Below are 21784 nucleotides of genomic sequence, written 5' to 3' on the forward strand. Positions count from 1 at the left end.
TATGATAGTAGAAGAGGAGATGAGAGGAGTGAGAGTGTGGTGTGAGTGGGAGGGAGGGTATAAGGAAGGGGAGGAAATATGAAATGAACTTAACCAAATCACATTATATCCATACATAAATGGACCACAGGGGACTTTACCTTTATGTACATGTAGAAAGAACAAATCAAAAATAAATAAATGAGCAAAAGGAAGATCAGTAGAGTAGAAGAAGGAAAATGGAAGGTGGAGGAAGGAGGGAAGGGAATGTGGAGGGATGGGATTGAATTCAAATTCAATGCATGCATAATTTTGTCAAAGTGAACCCATCTACTATGTTCTACAATTATGTTCTAGTTAAAAAGTATTTTAAAAATTAAGTTGAACATACAATCCAGAGGTAGAGGATTTTCATGTAGACATCCAAATGAGCAAATGTAGATGGTGGGCAAAAGTGAGAATTGTTCTTGAAATAACTACCCACATGTATGCTCATAAACAAACCAACAGAACAAAAAACTTTAATTTTAAAAATTATAGTCATGAGGGGCTAGAGAGTGGCTCTGAATGATTATGCTAAGCATGCACAGGGCCGTAAGTTGAATCCCAAACACCAATAAATAAGTAAATAAGTAAAAATTTAGTCATGAGTCAAATATACTAATATAATTTATACTTATATGTTATCCAAATTATGTTTCTGATGAAAATGGAATAAATTGAGGTTACCTATGCAATAAAGCTAAAACTTCTACCAATATTTGTTGAGCTTTTTAATACTTTTTATAATTTTCCAGTTTCCACATATTTTCCTAATTTTTTAGACAGAAACATGATGTTTCTGAATAAAGATCTTGAAAATTTGAGGGTTCATCCAAATGTCTGTTGATATTTTTTCAGTTTTATGGAAGGAAAATCCAGGCAGCCTATCTCCAAATCTTTATATTGATTCTCTGTCCATTGCTCTGTACAATTACCAGTTAGGTTTTTCAATGTAATTTCTATCTTTTAGCCACTTAAACTACTACAAATGGTTAAACTGAGAGACCTGATTTGAGGCTTTGTAAGTTTGTAGAACTGGTGTGATGTCCCTCTGACTTGCCTGATCTTTGCTTGTATCATGTAAAAATGTTTTCCAACACAAAGAAAGGTGAAGGCAAAAGATTCAGTTAAGTCTAGATGGTGGGCAAAACTGAGGATTGCGTGTAGATTTTTTTCAAAATAACTACCCAAATTTTAGAAAGGCATATTTTGGAGGCAAATTAACTTAGGATGCTTTCAAACTCAGGTGTTTTTAAAATAGATGACCACATTCAGGGAGCAGCCATTGATGAACAGGGCAAACAAGCATTTTCTTTCTTTTTTAAAAATTTGTTCTTTTTAGATATATATGACAGTAGCATGTATTTTGACATAATATACATACATGAAATATAACGTTCCAATTATTATCTTGTGGTTGTACATGATGTGGAGTTTCACTGGTTATGTATTCATATACGAATATGGGAAAGTTACGTCAGATTTATTCTACTGTTTTTCTATTCATCTACCTTCCCTTCCCTTCATACTCCTTTATCCAATCCGAAGTACTTCTATTCTTTCCTTCCCCTGCCCTTTATTTTGTGTTAGCATCTGCATATCAGAGAGAACATTCTGCGTTTGGTGTTTTGGGGTTGGCTTATTTCACTTAGCATGATGGTCTCCATAGATGACCACATTCAGGAGGCAGCCATTGATGAATAGAGCAGAAAAGCATTTTCTATATCTGGACTTAGTATGGATATCTATGAGAAGAAAACTGTGACCAGAGCATAAATGTGGTTAAAGAGGCAAATGTGGTTGGCCTGAGGTTGTAGATTTCTTCCCAAATTCAGGTGAAATTGGTAACTAAGCCAAAGGCTAATAAATTCTTATCCATTAAGTGTTTAACCTTTTCACTTTTCATAAGTTGTGTGGAGAGCAGACTGTGCCCTGCTCTGAATTACTCCATTATGTCTATAGAACAGTAATTCTCAGACTGTACAAAAACCTGTGTGACTCCAACTTAAAAAGTAGTGGTTTATAAAAAATATTTGAGAAATTCTCAAAGATCCTTGAATTTTATCTACTTTGCAAAAACATACTCACAAATAAGTATTATTTGTCTAAGACAACAAGTACAAAAATAAATCCCCATTAGCCATGGAACAACTCTGGGCAATACATGGATATCTCTAACTTTAAGACAGAATGAAATGATTATCATGTTTATACTTTTTTGTTTTATTCTCCACTTGATTCGATTTCTTCACATCAACCACCAACTGCTTTATCATGCAATAGTGGTGTCTTAGAATTCCACAGAACTTTATTTTTGTTTTTGTGCCCTTGTTGTATGAATCTGTCATCCCCATCTCTTCCTCTTTTATGTGATGCCTACTGTCCTGCAATTTACTTACTGTCTGGATATGTGTTTGTTAAAGCTTTGCTGTCTTTACTCTACTTAACAACTCACTTTTCTTCTCTCTTGTGTTTGACAGGCAGCTGTGGTATATTGGAAAAAGTAATTGATATATCGGCCAATGCAATACCAAAGCAGAACAGAATCAGAGGACTGAGACCACCCTACCTTAACACTTACTGTACACCTGCAGCAATCAGGACAGACTGGGGTTGGCAAAAGGATAAACAAATAATGGAATGGAACAGAGAGTCTAAAAACAGAATTACACAAGTAAAATCAACTGATCTTTGGAGAAAGAACAATGGCGATAATGTGAAGAAAAAGTCTTTTTAACATATGATGCTGAAATCACTAAATATTCACATGCAACTAAAGGGAGGAAGACACAGACCTTAATAAAAATTAACTTGGGCTAGGGATATTGCTCAGTTGGTAGAGTGCTTGCCTTATGTGCACAAGGCCCTGGGTTCAATCCCAGCACCACCGATAAACAAACAAACAAACAAACAAATAAATAAATAATTCTATTTCAAAATGAAATAGAATTGGCTGTAAAACACAAAAGGTTGCATAGAGGGAGGGATGAATGGGCAGAACACAGAGGAATTTTAACAAGTGAAATATTTTGTTATCTTCTAGTATTATCATAGTAATAGATACATGGCGTTTTTGACAGACTCACATTTTTCATTATAGACAGATGTATAATGTCAATTCGTAGATTTGACTAAGCCTTTTCTGAAAGTAAGGGTTATTTAGAAGGGAGAAAAACACTGGATGCTTATTAAGTTTTCCTGTGACAAAAGGGAGCGAACAAGCTGGGAGTAATTGTGCTTCCAACATCAAATCCCAAACAGAGAGCAAGTACTGTGGCCTGGCTTGTGCTCCTGCTTAGTCATCATTAGGAGTTATGAAATCAGCAGCTGCTGTGTAATGAAGGCTGGGTGGCTAGAGACTAGAGAACTGGAGAGCAAAAAACAAAAAAAAATCTAATTGTGTTTCACTATAGGGAGCAAGAAATAGAAGAATATAAGATTTATTCTTTTTTTAATTTTATTTTTTATTCTAATTTGTTATATATGACAGCAGGATGCATTTTAATTCATATTAAACATATAGAGCACAATTTTTCATATTTCTGGTTGTATACGAAGTATATTTACACCATTCATGTCTTCATACATGTACTTAGAATAATGATGTCCATCTCATTCCACCATCATTTTTACACCCCTTGCCCCCTCCTTTCCCTTCCCTCCCCTTTGCCTATCTAAAGTCCATCTAATCTTCCCATGCTCTCCCTCCCAATCCCACTATGAATCAGCCTCCTTATATCAGAGAAAACATTCATCATTTGTTTTTTGGGGATTGGCTAACTTCACTTAGCATTATCTCCTCCAACTCCATCCATTTACCTGCAAATGCTATGATTTTATTCTCTTTTATTGCTTAGTAATATTCCATTGTGTATAAATGCCACAATATTTTAATCCATTCATCTACTGAATGACATCTAGATTGGTTCCACGGTTTAGCTATTGTGAATTGTGCTGCAATAAACATTGATGTGTCTGTGTCCTTACAGTATGGTGTTTTTAAGTCCTTTGGGTATATACCACTTGCACATCAGATAGAGCACTAATCTCTAGGGTATATAAAGAACTCAAAAAGCTAAATACCAAAATAACAAATAACCCAATCAATAAATGGGCCAAGGACCTGAAGAGACACTTCTCAGAAGATGAGGTACAATCAATCAACAAATGTATGAAAAAAATGTTCAACATCTCTAGCTATTAGAGAAATGCAAATCAAAACTACTCTAAGATTGCATCTCACTCCAGTTAGAATGGCAGCTAGTAAGAATACAAACAACAATAAGTGTTGGTGAGGATGTGGAGGAAAAGGCATATTCATACACTGCTGGTGGGACTGCAAAATGGTGCAGCCAATATGGAATATATCATTTCTACAAAGCTAGCTGGACATACAAAAGTGATTAGCTTGGCTCTTAAAGATACAGGAAAATAGCCTGAAAGATGACCCATAATCTTCACTCTTGAAGGATGAGCAGGACTTCACCTGGTGGGCTGGGAGGGTAGGGACACCGGGTAGGGAGATGGCACAGAAAACATTGTAACAGAAGCTCCTGCTGCATGCCTAGGCAGTTAATTGGGATAGCACAAGGAACTGTGTGATTGAAACACTATATTTTGGCTTCAATATTTATTTGTAAACTATTACCCACTGAAGATTACTTTTATTTTTTTTATTTTTGTTTCTTTTGCTAGTTTAGTAGGACATATAGCTACACTGACCACTAACTTTATTTTTTTTTATTGGTTGTTCAAAACATTACAAAGCTCTTGACATATCATATTTCATACATTAGATTCAAGTGAAGATGACTTTTAGACAGGAAAAGCTAGCTTCAGGGTAACTATCATAGAGAGATAACACATTTTTAAAGAAAGAATGCTGATTTTTTTTTTTCCTCAGTGGTGCTTCATATTCTAAGTGCTCTGATTTCAGCCAAAAAGTGTTACTTCAATGATTTCCTGATTCTAGCAGAAATGTCAAATTCCAAATTTTGTGTTTTAACTCCAATTCCAAACAGTGTTATTTAGTCATGGCTCTAGACGTGGTATTTTCTGATATTGGATTATACTAAGAATAATTACATGGAGCAAATAAGTAAAAATTAAACATTTGATGAAACAATCCTTTATGAATTGAAAGGTCTAAGAATCAATCAGGTTACACATTTCCAAAGAAGAAATGCTAAAATCACCAACACCTCCAAAAATATACATTCTGCTGAGTGAATTCATGCATTTAGTTTGAGGAACTGATAACCATTTAGTCATCTCTCTAGAAAATTATGGAAGGTGAGGCTCAGAGACAACTAAATCAGTTTGCATTTATTTCTAGTTTCGGATTTTAATATTTTGAAGCATAATTTGCACGTTTGGGCTAAGTTTGAGGACTACACCCTTATTCTTACAATCTCATTACATTAAAAAAAATTTTTAGTTGTAGATGAACACAATGCCTTTATTTTATTTATTTATTTTTATGTGGCACTGAGGATCAAACCCAGTGCCAGCATGTGCTAGGCAAATGCTCTGACACTGCACTACAACCTTAGCCCCCAATTACATCTTTTTAACAGAGGACCTGTCACCAAGGGTTCCCACTCTTGGAGATAAAGACTTCTTCATCAGTGGTCTTGTAATTTTTTGTATGCTGTCTGACCTGAATTTTTTGTACAAATCTCCTAGTTCTACAAGTAATAACTTTTGATACATTTTATATTGTATGACATGAATAAATGAAAATTTAGAAGTTGAATCATAGGTATAAATCATTGCAATGCCTTCTCAAAAAAATGTGACTTCCTTTTATAATCTTCTCCCATGTATTTGCCCCAACAGTTAATGGGGACCTCTAGGGTGTTCCCACAGTGGGTTTATTCTCTGCATGGGGTTCTCAGCTGCAAGCCACTGTTACACACTTCAACTGATCTCTTCCTTTCCTTGGGCTCATTATTTTGTGTCTTCCATTACTAATCAAAGGAAAAAAAAAATAAACACAAAGCCTTCCTTCTTTACCAGCATTTTGCCTATATATTTTGTGCATAAGCAAAACAAAAATCTCTTCCCCAAATCCAAGACTTCTAATGAAACCCTCCCTAATTCCTAGTTATGAAACAAAGGAAGAAACAGAAGCAATTGAAATTGTGAAAATTAGTTCTGGGGAAAATGGGCTCAGTTGAGACAAGTTATAATTGAGTAATTTGCCATCCTACAGCAAGAAACTAATGAAGGTATAGAAGGAATCAGGGTATACATTTTTAAAATTACATTAAGAATAACATTTTAGATACTAAAACTATATTATAGATTTGGAAGATCAATATTTAGAATACCAAAAAAAAAAAAGAGGTAGAGTGAAGAGTTAGAACTTTTTAAAAACTTGGATGCTTTATACTTTGTGACATTCAAGTTTACTCAATATTGGTATCAGATTAGATACTGTGTTTGAAAAAATCCATACAAAAATGGAGAAGCAAGCTTTTAAGGAATGTAACTTCTTAAATATATAAACTAGACAACTAGCAACATCTAGTGGTCATTTCCATGATCAAATCATCTCTTCATTACTGTTGTTACAATTCAATTACAGGCCAAAGTTTTGGCAGGATTTTGAATTAAGTTTAAACAAAAGCATAATAAGAGAACTAAAAATAAGCATTAGCTTTAATGTATATATAATGCAATCAGACATCTCATAAACTATTACTTGCAACTCTGATCAGTTTCTGATCAACATAAATAAAATCATCATAAAATATATAATAATTACATAATAATGTATAATGTAAATATAATCAATTTAAATATTATCATTGAGTAAAGCTTATCTAAGAAAATGTTTAGCTGATTTGTTTGTCATAAGAAGGGCTATGATTTGGCCATACACAAGGGAAAGAACTTAAATGTTGAATTGATACTTTAAGGCTTCCATTATAGATAATTCCATTATTTTAACTAATCGAGTTGACATGAATTTTGAAGTTGTATTTAATCTTTATCAGCTGTTTGAAATTGAATATAAGCACAGAAGCTTCTAATCTGTGGGATATATATATATATATATATATATATATATATATATATATCTCAGATTTTATATATTTATATATGAGTTTATTCACACAAGAAATAGTAATAGCTAATAATAATTTGGCAAAAAAAAAAAAAACGTAGCCTGGAGCTTTTACATTTTTCATGGTAAATCTGCAAATAAAGAGGTAAAAGTTGAATACAGATTAACCTGCCAAGAAATGGATGATTCCTACTAAGATAATTCAAATGCTCTAAAAGATTATTTTGTAGGGTGCTAATACATCTTATCAACACTGAAAATTCAACAAGATTCCAAGCTAAGAGCAAGGAGGCAAAATGGAGGAAAGAGATTAATGATTATCACGTCTATTTCAAGCACCAGGCACTGGCTTGGTGCTTCATGTGTTTCCACCATCATCCTCCATCCCCATAACAATTCTGGAAACAGATGTCTTTTTCTCTGTTTTTATAGAAGGAGAAATAGGGGAGACCCACCCTTGTGATAACCCAAAGGTGAATCTGAATTTGATCCAATAAGACCCCAAAATTGATATTCTCAGAGTTTATCAACTCATCGGATACACTAAATTTATAGGCTGATCAATAAATTTGTTTATGATTAAGTTGGTATTATACCATATGTTGGAATTTTGACCCTATGCTTTCTTTTAGCTGTTGCAAAGATTCTGGGCTAATTCCTAAGCTTTTAATGCAGTTTGAGTTGATTTTTGTGCAGGGTGGAAGACAAGGATCTAGTTTTATTCTTCTACATGTGGATATGCATCCTTGCACTGCTTGTAAAAAGTACTATCTTTCCTCCAACAGGTGTTTTTGGCATCTTTGTCAAGTATCAGATGACTCTCTCTGTGTTGGTTTGCCAGTGTCTTTTATTCTATTCCATTTATCTTCATCTCTGTTTTGATACCAATATCATACTGGTTTTGTTCTGTTGTTAAATTTTAGATCAGGTCTTGTAATGCTTTCTACCTTGCTCTTGTTCAGTTTTGTGTTAGATATTCTGTGTCTTTTATTGCTCCAAATAAATTTTAGAATTTTGTTAGTACTATGAAGAATAGCATTGGTATTTTGATGTGGATTGCACTGAATCTGTATACTGCTTTTGGTAGTATGGACATTTTGACAATATTATTTCTGTCTACCCAAGAAATAACCTCATCAATAAATGGGAAAAGAAGAGAACAGGCATTCCTCAAAAGAAGCAGCACAAATGCCCGGCAAATATGTAATAAAAAATGTTCAACATTACTAGAAATCAGAGAACTGAAAATCAAAACTATATTTTAAAAATTAAAAAAACACTATATTGATATTTCATCTCATTTCATCAAGAATGGCAATCAAGAATACAAATAAAATCAAACATTGGCAATACTGTAGGAGGAAAGGTACACTCACACATTGTTGATGGGGCTGCAAATTAGTATAATCACTTTGAAAACCAGTAAGAAGATTTTTTTTAAAAGACTGCTAATGGAACAACCATAAGTCCCATCTATCCTACTCCTTGGTAAATATTCCAAAGAACTAAAATCAGCATACTATATAGAATCAGGAAAATCAATGTTCATAGCAGTGCAATTCACAACCATCAAATTATGGACTAATCCAAACACCTGTCAACAGAAGAATGGATAAATGAAATATCATTATATATATATATATATATATATATAATGGAGTTTTACTCTGCCACAAAAAAAGAATGAAATTATGGCATTTGCTGATAAATATATGGAACTGGAGAACATCATGTTGAGTGAAAGAATCTAGATTTAGGAAGTCATGTGTCAAATGTTTTCTCTTATATTCAGAAGCCAGAACAAAATGAGACAAAAAAAAAAAAACAGTAGGAATCTCATGAAAATAGAAGGTAGAGTGGAGGAAGGGGATAGAGGGGGATAGAGAAGGGATGGTAACAAAGAGGAACTGTGGAATGAAATTGACCAAATTATGCTACGTGCAGATATGAATGTAACACAGTGAATTTCACCTTTATTTGTATCTATAAAGCACCAATTTAAAAATAAATATGTAGAAGGAAGTCTGGGAAAGGAAACAGAAGTAGGAGGAGAGGAAAAGAGGAAGTACTAGAGACTGAAATGGAGCAAATTGTATTCCATGCATATATGATTATGTGAAAATGAACTCCATTGTTATGTATAACTACAATGAATGAATAAAAATATTTAAAAATTATACATGGCAAGTAAATTAAATTTACAAAGCGTTAGAGATTTATTCATTCAAAAATCATACATTGTATAACTACATGGTGTCACTGAAGATGCAAAGACAGATGACACAAATAGTCTGAACACCAGGAAATCAGTGAAGAAACTGCATGCAAACAGATTCACAATACTGAAAATATGTTATTGTTTATGTGCTACAGTTAGTAGAGGACCTGAGGGATGATTTGGATTACATAAATAAATCTTGCAGAATTTGCAGAGATGTTTGAACTCTGCACCTGGTAGTCCATCTGAGGTGGAATGAAAAATCATGATACTTAGCAAGAGGAATCCACATAAGGGAAAGGAAGAGGTGGCAATAGCACAGGACTTGAGAGTTATTTTAAAGATAAGAACGCCTCAAGGGTATGACTTGTCATAATGCATCATTTCCAACAGGAGACCCTGTTGACATGAGAAGGAGCTATTGACTCTGGCACATTATCTGGTCTAAACTGACATGCTCCCTTTCCTGACACCACTCCAAAAGAGCTGATAATTATTCATTTCTGGTTTCAATAATGCTTACTACTTAAAATAGTTGAAACACTGTTCCTTGGTTATTTTTAAAAGTATGATACAATTGCTATACAAAAGTTGAACTATATACCTCTATAAAAATCACTCAACAGAGGGGCATGGTTTTAAAAATTTTATTAACACGTGTTCATTGTACACATGAAGTTGTTCAGTGTGATATTTTCATTCATGCATACAGCATGCACTAATCAAACACCATGTCTCATTTCCCACCCCACCAACATACCCTCCCAATCTCTAATAATCACTCTTCTACTTTCAGGTTGGCTGAGAAGGGAAATTTTGGTATTTTTTTAACAACTTTTTGATTAAAAAAATTAATGTGTTTAGTCACTCTTATACACTCACACTATCCACAACTGCACCATCCCTTATTTTTCTTATATGTGTGTGTCTCATAGTGGTACATATTGATGGATACTTTAATGTTTGCAATTCGGCACTACTAAAACAGTGTCCATGGATTCCCCACTCCTGGTTTTCCCTAATTTGTGATTATAGCCTAGAGTAAATCCCTGTAAATAAATTGGTAAGAAAAAAGAAATGATTTTTGATATATTTAGCTGAATTGAACTCCAAAATTTTGTGTTACTTTAGGTAGTCACCAAAAACCATTAAAGTTCCTATTTCTACATACCCACACTCAATATAGGAATATTTTAAATGTGTGCCTCTATCATAGAATGAAATATGGTACTTAAACATTAAGTCAATTTGCTTTTATTTTGAGTTTGCATATTTTGCCAAGTCTTTATTTCATGATTTATATTTATCTTATTGTTTTGTAATGCATAAAATTTTGTTATTAAATAAACATTTTATTTAAATTAAATTAAATTTATTTTAAAATATTTTAAAATTTTACTCTGTAGTTTAAATTTTAATCATGCTGGTTTAGATATGTTTTCTGGAAAGTTTTAATTCGTTTTCTATATGGGAACTAGTAATGAAATCACAAGTTTCAAAGAGGCTATTCTGAAATCTTTCCAAATTACTCATTCAATTAATTAGTCATCTCAAATCACTTTTATCTCCTCCAATTATTGTTGATAACTTTGATTCTAAATTCTAGTATAAACAGGGAAGCAATCAGAAGGGAACTTTCACTACTTCTGCTATGAACTGAATGTTAGTGTCCCTTCCCCAGAAATTTCTGTTGAAATTCTAATCCCCAGTGGTGTTTGCAAATGGAGCCTTTGGGAGGTAATTACATCATAAGGATGGAGGCTTCACAGTGGGATTAGTGCCTTTATAAGAAGAGATTTAAAAAAAAAATTTGCTCTTTCTCTCTTCCTTGGGAGGATACAAGACAGTCTGGAAAACACAAACCCTTAAGGAAACAGACCAGGAAGGAAACTCTTTGCTCTTGAAAGTTCCAGCTTTCATACTTCTGAGAAATCAATTCTTGTTGTCCCAGACTCAGACTTGGGTAGTTTTTATGGCAACCTGAACTGACTAAGACCACTTCCTGCTGTCATCTCTGCCCTCCTATTTCTGTGCCTTTGCTCTTGTTCTTATGGATGAATCATGCATACTTCTAACCAAGGCCAATTCTACTTTCAGTGTCCTAGAGCCAATATTAATTTTGAAACAGAATTTTATGATGTGTTTCACTCTCATTTAGACCCTTTGTTTTACCAACCATCAATAATTCTCAGTTACATGGTTGGAAGCATTAAACTGTTCCTCTGTATTCTATGGTCCAAGGTATAATAGTGTGCCCTAAGCTTAGCCCTTATACATTTTTCTGGTATTCACAGATGTTCTGTTCTTAACTTATATAAATAGCAATAAACACAATAAATACATACAGCATATATAAACATATGTATGTGTACACATACATATACATATAAATATGTATGTGTGTATATATATATATATGTATATATAAATGGTTATAAAATGGTTACTTTAAACTATATGAATAGTATAAACACTTATGCCATATATAAATATGCAGTTCTTGCTTTACACAGTAGTGCAGGAGGATAAAAATGACTATCCCAGCTGAACCTGGGCAAAGTAAACTCAGTAATCAATGGGAACTATAAAAATTGTGCTACAATATAAAAAATGTCAAAATATTTTAAAAATCTTACTGTCATTTATGAGCATATAAAATGGAAAGAATGAAAGTATAATTACCCAGTTTATTATAATTTAAAATATTAGAAATACTGAAAATTAAAATGTGTTATTTCTTCATAAAACTCCACAAGAGCCAGTTACCAACTACTTGGGAGACTCAAGCATCAGAATTCTTGAGCCCAGGATTTCAAGGCCAGCCTGAACAACAAGTGGAACCCCATCTCAAAGAAAAAAAGAGGAAGAGAGAAAGGAAGGAAGGAAGGAAATCAATCATATTGTGAAGAGTCGCCACGTGTCCCACAATACAGAGGAGGCATACCTTGGCAACTTGTTGTACTCTCTTCTAAATTTGGATCAACTTCCAGCTTTGCCTCCTTCCAATGATGTAAAATATCTCAGAAAGTTCCCTTAACATGCTGCCACAGCCTCCTCTGAGCACCCACTTTCTCTCTGTCAGAACCACTTTCCTTATTGTCACTGAGTGTGCCCTCATTGAGATCCTCCGACTGTATACACAGAGTCCTCCCCAGTCAGCAGGGTGCCCTTCCTCACAGTGGGCTATTTTCCCATAACTCCTCTGTGCTTGGTTCTGATTTCACCATCATGTCTTCACTCTTCCTTTCTTTGCTGCACGTTCAAATTCACTGGCTTCTGTGATTCCCTCTTTGGATCATTCACTTTTGTAAAATGTACAGTGGATTTATCAGTGGGAGACCATCCAGGATCTCTGTGTGAACTAATTACAGATCTTAAATGACGGATCAGCAATTCTTTAAAAGAGGTGACACAATGTGTCACTGATATCATGTGCCTGTGTTGTTTACCTACAGGGATGTGGACTAGAGAGCTAGCAGTATTCTTAGTTTTTTCATCACTGCTATCAAGAGATGACAGGAACAAGAGAGAGGAGCTAAAATATACTTGGGGCTCATGGCTTCAGAGGTGAATGGCTTAAACAATAGAAATTTATTTTCTCATAGGTCAGGAGGCAGGAATCTGAGACTGAGGTATTGGCAGGGTTGTGCTCTTTCGAGGCCCCTCTGGGTTTGTGTAGAGCAGTCTTCTCCCTCTGTTTTCTTGTCATCTACCCTCTGCACTTGGTGAGTACATTTCCAAGTCCAATCATACTGGATTGCAGCTCTCTATTTAATTTTTATTTACTTCACCTCTTTAAAGCTCCTTTCTTTATAAATGATCACATTCTAAGGCACTGGTGTTTAGAAATTCAAGACATGAATCTGAGGAGCCTCATTCATCCCAAAGACTCTGCCCCATGGCGCCCCAAATTTATTTCCTTCTCAGGTACAAAATATTTTTATCCTTTCTAACCATCCTAACATTATTTTTAATTTTTTTTTTTTAGTTGTTGATGGACCTTTATTGTATTCATTTATTTATATGTGGTGCAGAGAATTGAACCCAGTACCTCACACATGTGAGGTAAGAGCTTTGCCACTGACCAAACCCCAGCCCCACCATCCTAATTGTTAGGGTCTGTAAACAAGTCAAGATGGCGCCTGACATTTTGCCAGAGGGAGTGGTTTGTGAAGTAACAACAGCGAGCCATTAAGTGTGGAGATTCCTTATTAGTTGACTGCTCTATCTAGTTTATGTTAATTAAGATAAGCTGTGTGTAATGTATATATACCCCTCCTGTCCTACAAAAAACAGCTCCCCCTCCTGCTGTATCAATGTACACAAGTTGCTCGTCACTCACCCCCCAGTTATTTTGCTGCAGCCGGACTGCGGTACCTAACATTATTAACTCATTCTAATATCAACTCTGAGCTCAGAATTTCATCTGAATATCATATAAATCAGGCATCTTGGAGACTCAAAAATATGATTTATCTGAAGGCAAAATTCTTTCCAAAGTGGTTCTATAAAACAAGTTATCAGATTTCAAGATTCAATAGAGAGACAGGCATAGAATACACATAGCCTTTCCAAAAGTGACATGCCAGAACAAAAGGGGTCATGGTCCTAAACAAGTCCCCAAACTAGCAGATCTAATTACATTACATGGTATGGCTTGAGAATACTTCTTTTTTTAAAATGCATTGTCTTTCAGACCAGTTTGGGGGTGGTGACCTTGCTCTCCACATCCTCAGGAGTGGTGATCCTACTCCCTTGGTTTTAGATAGTGGCACTCTGTTACCAGTTGTAATCCCACATTTTGAAACTGAGGAAGAGACATCTCTATCCCTCTGGCCTATGTCGTTGGACACAGAAATGATTGTGGCTACCTTGTCAATCTCTAATTTACTTTAAGATCATTCTTTCTTTTCTTGAGGTATAATATGCATTTGTAGGCAGATACCTCTGGTGGCCCATTATGTAGAATCCCAGCATATTATATCCTTTTTTAAAATTTTTTGCCATCTCTGTCACCTTTAGTCCAAGCTGGCAAATTTTCTACAGGCATGAAATTCACAATAGTCTTTTGGGCTTGCTATGCGATTCACAAGGGTCCAAACCATCAGACAACATCGTTCTCTACAGATCTTCCTGGAAAATTCCATCTCTGTTCCGGGCTTCTGCTTGAATGGTTAATTAGATGCATGAGTCACACTAATGATATAATTAAATCACTACCCAGTCACTCCTCATCCCTCCAAAATAAACTTTCTGATTTTTTGTCATATAGATAGACAGGATTTTCTAAATTTTCATATTATGACTCCTTTTAACTTAATATTTCTTTGATTCATCTCTCCTTTTGTATTTTATTATAAATAGCAAGAATAAACCTGTCCATACTTCCAACAATTTGCTAAAAAACCACCTCGGCTGAATATCCATGTTCATCATTTCAAAATACCTTTCACAAAAATAGAGGGCAATTTAGCCAGGTTCTTTGCCACTTAAGAACAAAAATCGCCTTTTCTTTGTGGCCCTAAAATGCTCCTTATTTCTACCTAAGGTCTTACAATAAATGCTCTTAATGGTCATGCTTCTACCAATCGTTTCTTCAAGGTAATCAGGTTTTTCCAACATGGCATCAACAAGCCACTTTCACATTTTTAGTTGTTTGTGATAGTAGCCCATCACTCCCTGTGCCAAAATCTGCATTGATTTGCTGGAAATGCCATAACAAATACCACTTGCTAGGGCTGAGGGGAAGGTGGGGTTAAATAACAGATATTCATTTTCTCACAGTTATTGAGGAAAGATATGTGAGCACATGATATTAGTTGAATTGGTTTCTTCTGAGACCTCTCTCCTTGACTTGTGGATGACTTTCTGCCTCTGTCTTCATAAAGTCTCTCCCCTATGTATATTATGTCTGTGACTAAATTTCTTCTTCTAATCAACAACAGTCAGGAATGGATGTATGACTCAATGTTAAAGCATTTATGTACCATGCATGTAACCTGGGATTTTATCCTCAGCACCGAAAAAAAAATACATTAAACAAAATAAATACATAAAACAAAAAATTTGATCCCAGGTCAAATTTGATTTGAGTCCACTGATATGACCTCATTTTACTTTAATTAACTCTACCCCAACTGTTGTCACATTCTGAGGCATTGGGTGTTAAGACATCAACCTACAAATTTGAGAGAAATACAATTCACCCCCAAAATATGTTTGTGTGTGTGTGTGTGTGTGTGTTACTCTAAAATCTGTGAATCTAGTCTAAATCATTGTCCTGACCCACGTATGGAATTTCTTGGTGTCTTATAAGCATCTAAAATTAACGTGTCCATTGTAGACATGAACTGAAATGTCATACTGTAGCTTACAAATATCTGCAATTATTAAATATTAGTAAAAATAATTTAGAAATGCTTAAGGAGACAGGAATATAAACTACTCTAATTTGATCATTAAAAATTATATCCATGTATTGTGTTATCACACATTACCTCATAAAAATAATGTAATTTATCACATTAATAGACTTAAAAATAAGAATCATATGTTTATCTCAATAGATGCAGAAAGAATATTTCACGATCTGGGGTTGTGGCTCAGTGGTAGAGAGCTTGCCTAGCATGTGCGAGGCCTTCAGTTGGATCCTCGGCACCATATAAAAATAAAATAAAGGTATTGACAACTACAAATAATAAATAAATAAATAAATGAAAAAGCATTTCACAAAATTCAGTACCCATTCATGGTCAAAACACTAGAAGAACTAGGGATAGTTAGAAATATACCTCAATATTGTAAAAGCCCAAGCCAACATCATTCTAAATGGAGAAAAAGTGAAAGCATTTCCTCTAAAAACTGGAACAAGACAGNGAAAAAATGCTCACCATCTCTAGCAGGCAGAGAAATGCAAATCAAAACCACCCTAAGATACCATCTCACTCCAGTAAGATTGGCAGCCATTATGAAGTCAAACAACAACAAGTGCTGGCGAGGATGTGGGGAAAAGGGTACACTTGTACATTGCTGGTGGGACTGCAAATTGGTGCGGCCAATTTGGAAAGCAGTATGGAGATTCCTGGGAAAGCTGGGAATGGAACCACCATTTGACCCAGCTATTGCCCTTCTCGGACTACTCCCTGAAGACCTTAAAAGAGTGTACTATAGGGATACTGCTACATCGATGTTCATAGCAGCACAATTCACAATAGCTAGACTGTGGAACCAACCTAGATGCCCTTCAATAGATGAATGCATAAAAAAATGTGGCATTTATACACAATGGAGTATTACTCTGCACTAAAAAATGACAAAATCATAGAATTTACAGGGAAATGGATGGCATTAGAGCAGATTATGCTAAATGAAGCTAGCCAATCCCTAAAAAGCAAATGCCAAATATCTTCTTTGATATAAGGAGAGCAACTAAAAACAGCAGGGAGGTAGAGCATGAGAAAAAGATTAACATTAAACAGGGACAAGAGGTGGGAGGGAAAGGGAGAGAGAAGGGAAATTGCATGGAAATGGAAAGAGACCCTCATTGTTATACAAAATTACATATAAGAGGATGTGAGGGGAAAGGGAAAAAAATAAATCAAGGGAGAGAAATGAATTACAGTAGATGGGGTAGAGAGAGAAGATGGGAGGGGAGGGGAGGGGGGATAGTAGAGGATAGGAAAGATAGCAAAATACAACAGTCACTAGTATGGTAATATGTAAAAACGTGGATGTAACCGATGTGATTCTGCAGTCTGTATTTCGGATAAAAATGGGAGTTCATAACCCACTTGAATCAAATGTATGAAATATGATATGTCAAGAGCTTTGTAATGTTTTGAACAACCAATAAAAAATATATAAAAATTGAAACTCCAGACAGAGCAATTAGACAGAAAAAAGAATTAAAGGGACTTTATATACAGAGTTATGAAAAATTGTGCTGTGAATGGATAATTATGAATGTAGTGCATTCCACTATTGTCATGTATTAAAAAAAGAAAGAAATTTTAAAAAAAGAATTAAAGGGATCCAGTAGGAAATGAAGAACTGAAACTATCACTATTTGTTGATGAATAATTCTATATTTAGAAGATCCAAAAATCTCCACCATGAAACTTCTAGAACTCATAAATGAATTCAGCAAAGTAGCAAGATATAAAATTAATACCCATAAATAAATTATGTTCCTATAAATCAGTGATAAATCAACTGAAAGAGAAATTAGGGAAACTACCTGATTCACAATTTTCTCAAAAAAATTAAATATTTGGAAATCAATCTAACAAAAGAGGTGAAATCTCTACAATGAAAACTACAGATCACTAAAGAAAGAAATTTAAGAAGACCTTAGAAAATGGAAATATCTCCCATGTTCTTGGATAGGCAGAATTAACATTGTTAAAATGGCCATACTACTGAAGTACTGTACAGATTTAATGATATTTTTATTGAAATCGCAATGGAGTTCTTCATACAAATAGAAAAAGCAGTCATGAAATTGATTTGGAAAAACCAGAGACCCATAATAGCCAAAGCAATCCTTAGAAAGAAAAGTGAAGGAAGAGGCATCACAATACCCGACCTTAAATTATACTACAGAGCCACAGTAACAAAAAAAAATGGCATGGTATTGACACCAAAACAGATATGAAGACCAGTGGTACAGAATAGAAGACACAGAGACAAACTTACTTACATAAATACAATTATCTCATCCTAGACAAAGGTGCCAAAAAAATACATTGGAGAAAAGATATTCTCTTCAACAAATGGTGCTGAGAAAGCTGAAAATCCATATGTAGCAAATGAAATTAAACCCATATGTCTCTCCCTGCATAAAAATCAATTCAAAGTGGATCAAGGACTTAGGCATTAGAGCAGAGACCCCATACCTAATAGAAGAAAAAGTAGGCCCAATTCTTCATCCTATTGGCTTAGGAACTGACTTCCTTAACAAGACTCCCAAAACAAGAAGTAAAATTAAGAATCAACAAATGGGTTGGAATCAAACTTTTTAGTTTGATTCCAAATCAAAAGAAGAAACTTTTTAGCTTCTTCACAGCCAAGGAAACAATCAAGAATGTGAAGAGAATGGGAGAAATCTTTGCCACCTGCACCTCAGATAAAGCACTAATCTGCAGAATATATAAAGAACCCAAAAAATTAATACCCAAAACCCCAATCAATAAATGGGCAAAGAAAAAGAACCAGCACTTCACAGAATAAAAAATATGATTGTTTTTTTTCCCCTATTCCCCTCACAACCTCTTATGTGTAATTTTGTATAACAATGAAGGTCTCCTTCCATTTCCATGCAATTTCCCTTTTCTCTCCCTTTCCCTCCCACCTCATGTGTCTGTTTAATGTTAATCTTTTCCTCCTGCTCTTCCTCCCTGCTCTGTTCTTAGTTGCTCTCATTATATCAAAGAAGACATTTGGCATTTGTTTTTTAGGGATTGGCTAGCTTCACTTAGCATAATCTGCTCTAATGCCATCCATTTCCCTGCAAATTCCATGATTTTGTCATTTTTTAGTGCAGAGTAATACTCCATTGTGTATAAATGCCACATTTTTTAATCCATTCATCTATTGAAGGGCATCTGGGTTGGTTCCACAGTCTAGCTATTGTGAATTGTGCTGCTATGAACATCGATGTGGCAGTATCCCTGTAGTACACTCTTTTAAGGTCTTCAGGGAATAATCCATCTACCACATCTACGGTAGATGGGGTAGAGAGAGAAGATGGGAGGGGAGGGGAGGGGGGATAGTAGAGGATAGGAAAGGTAGCAGAATACAACAGTTACTAATATGGCATGATGTTAAAATGTGGATGTGTAACCGATGTGATTCTGCAATCTGTATTTCGGATAAAAATGGGAGTTCATAACCCACTTGAATCTAATGTATGAAATATGATGTCAAGAGCTTTGTAATGTTTTGAACAACCAATAATAAAAAAGAAAAAAAAGAAAAAGAAAATAAAAGCTTATGGTTAATCAAAAAAAATATGATTGGACAACAAATATATGGAAAAAAATGTACAACTCTAGCAGAAAATGCAAAGATTCCATCTCACTTCAGTCAGAATGGCAATTATCAAGAAGACAAGTAATTGTAAATGCTGGCAAGGATGTGGGGGTAAAAGTTACCCTCATATGTTGCTGGTGGGACTGCAAGTTGGTACAATCACTATGGAGACCAGTTTAGAGATTCCTGAGAAATCTTGGAATGGAACCACTATTTCACCCAGTTATCCCACTCCTCAGTTTAAACCCAAAGGAGTTAAGATCAGGATACTACCGTGACACAGCCACATCAATGTTTATAGGAACTTAGTTCACAATAGCTAAACTATGGAACCAACATAGGTGCCCTTCAGTAGATGAATGTATAAAGAAACTGTGGTACATTAACCCAATGGAATATTACTCAGCATTAAAAGAGAATAGAATTATGGCATTTGCAGGTAAATGGATGGAGTGGGAGAATATCATGCTAAGCATAGTAAGCCAATCCCCCCAAACCAAAGGTTGAACGTTTTCTCTGATATGTGGATGCTAAATCACAATAAGGGGTAAGAGGTAGGGAAGCTTAGAAGTACTTTGGATTAGAAGGGAAGGGAGGGGGAATGGGAATAGAGAAGATAGTAGAATTAATTAGACATTACTATTCCATGTGCATATATGAATACATGACCAACATTATTCCACATCATGTACAATGACAAGAATGGGAAATCATACTCCTTATATATGTATTATGTCAAAATACATTTTACTGTCATATATACATTTTACTGCCATATATAACTAATAAGAACAAATAAAAATACACCTACTGTCATGTATATCTAAAAACAACAAATAAAATACTGCACCTATATTGAATATTTAGTCCTTTTTCTTGACATTACTTCCTAAAGAATGCAGAATAGTGACCGTTTATATAGCATTTACATTGCACTCAGTAATCTAGAGGTGATTTAAATATAGATGAGAATATGTATGTGTTATCTGCAAATTCTATGCTATTTTATATAAATGACTTGAGCATCCACAGATTTTGGTATTCTGAGGGGTGTGGTTCTTACCAATTCCCTGTGCTATCAAGGATTACTGTTTATCTTTTTATACACAAAACAAAATAGTTAACTTATTCAAGCACAAACAACGCTAAAGGAATATAAAATAGATCACATGGTATAATTCCCATTTCCAGAAGAGACAATTTCCATATCTCTCATAAACTCAATTTCTATTTTAAATTTTTAAAATCTAAATGAGAAGTATATGTGGATATGTTTTACATTTTAGTACTTTTACATTATAAGCCTTTAATCTATATAAACAATTATTTTCATGTATGAGAGGTGAGAAATACTGTAGCAGACTTCCTCTAGTAGTATACTATTGCACTAATCAAGGATATGAGCACTTAGAAACATTTTTGCTACTATATTACTAACTTACAAATATTACTCTCCACTTATCTTTTCATGCATTGGACATATTCAACCATAGCTTGTAGTTACATCAGAATGCAAACAAAAAATAAATGTCTGGGTTATCTCCAAAAGAATATAAATATTGTACATATTAAGTACTTTAAATACTTAGATAATACAGACTGGAGAGTTTAGCTTTCACTTTTGAATGCTGCACAAGATAAAAAATTGAAACACAATGTGGAAAGCATTTTCTTTCAACAAAAGGGTTTCAGGCATTTTAAGGAACATACTGAAGAAAACATACTTCTTATCTTTTATTAGCATGTAGGATAAATATAAGAAAATATTTATGAGACCATCCCAATGGAAAAATTCATGCCAGCAAGAAAGCTGAGCAGAAACGTATGCCTAAGAACTGACATATAATTAAATAAAGTGCATACAAGGGATTCTATTATGTATTTTGAGAGAAGTTTGCTGAATATCTTCCCCCACTGTTGTCAGGGTCAAACAGCAATGCTTTCCATGTGTAGTTTTTTTCTTTCTATTTATTATAAAATATTCCATATATACAAAACATACTCCCCACACATACATGTATGTTCATAATGAGAAATATAAAACTGCCAATATATTTTAAGTCCCATAGGCTCTCTAACCTCCTTTCAATATTTACTTGAAGGGTAAGTAGTATTCTGAGATTTATGCTTGTCATTCCATTTCTTTGTCAAATATATACAGTGAACAATTCTAAAGTATAAAGCTTAATGAATTCAAATCTACGTATATCACATATAACTGCAATAAAGAAGAGTAAACTGCATTATTTCATTGTATGATTACACTACACTTATTTGATAGTTTACTGCTAATGGGCATGGGCTGTTTCTAGTATGGAGTTTTGTTAGATTTATACCAAGAGTGGAAATTCTGGGTCATAGGTTACAAAACTGTTTAGTTTTAAATATACTGCCAGTTTTCCATAGTAGATGTACCAGTTTAAACTCCCACCAAAAATATGTGA

At 34.4% G+C, this 21784-nt stretch overlaps 1 long non-coding RNA gene across 1 annotated transcript in view; it reads left to right on the forward strand.

Moving 5' to 3' along the window:
* Nucleotides 1-3518, forward strand: part of LOC125615025 — a 34991-nt gene extending 31473 nt beyond the window's left edge. The window contains exon 3 of the long non-coding RNA XR_007345592.1: nucleotides 2502-3518. This is a non-coding gene — a long non-coding RNA (uncharacterized LOC125615025). The remainder of the gene's footprint in view (nucleotides 1-2501) is intronic.
* The last annotated feature ends 18266 nt before the right edge of the window (nucleotides 3519-21784 follow it).

This window comes from Marmota marmota, unplaced genomic scaffold, assembly GCF_001458135.2.
Source record: "Marmota marmota marmota unplaced genomic scaffold, marMar, whole genome shotgun sequence".
Taxonomy (NCBI): domain Eukaryota; kingdom Metazoa; phylum Chordata; class Mammalia; order Rodentia; family Sciuridae; genus Marmota; species Marmota marmota.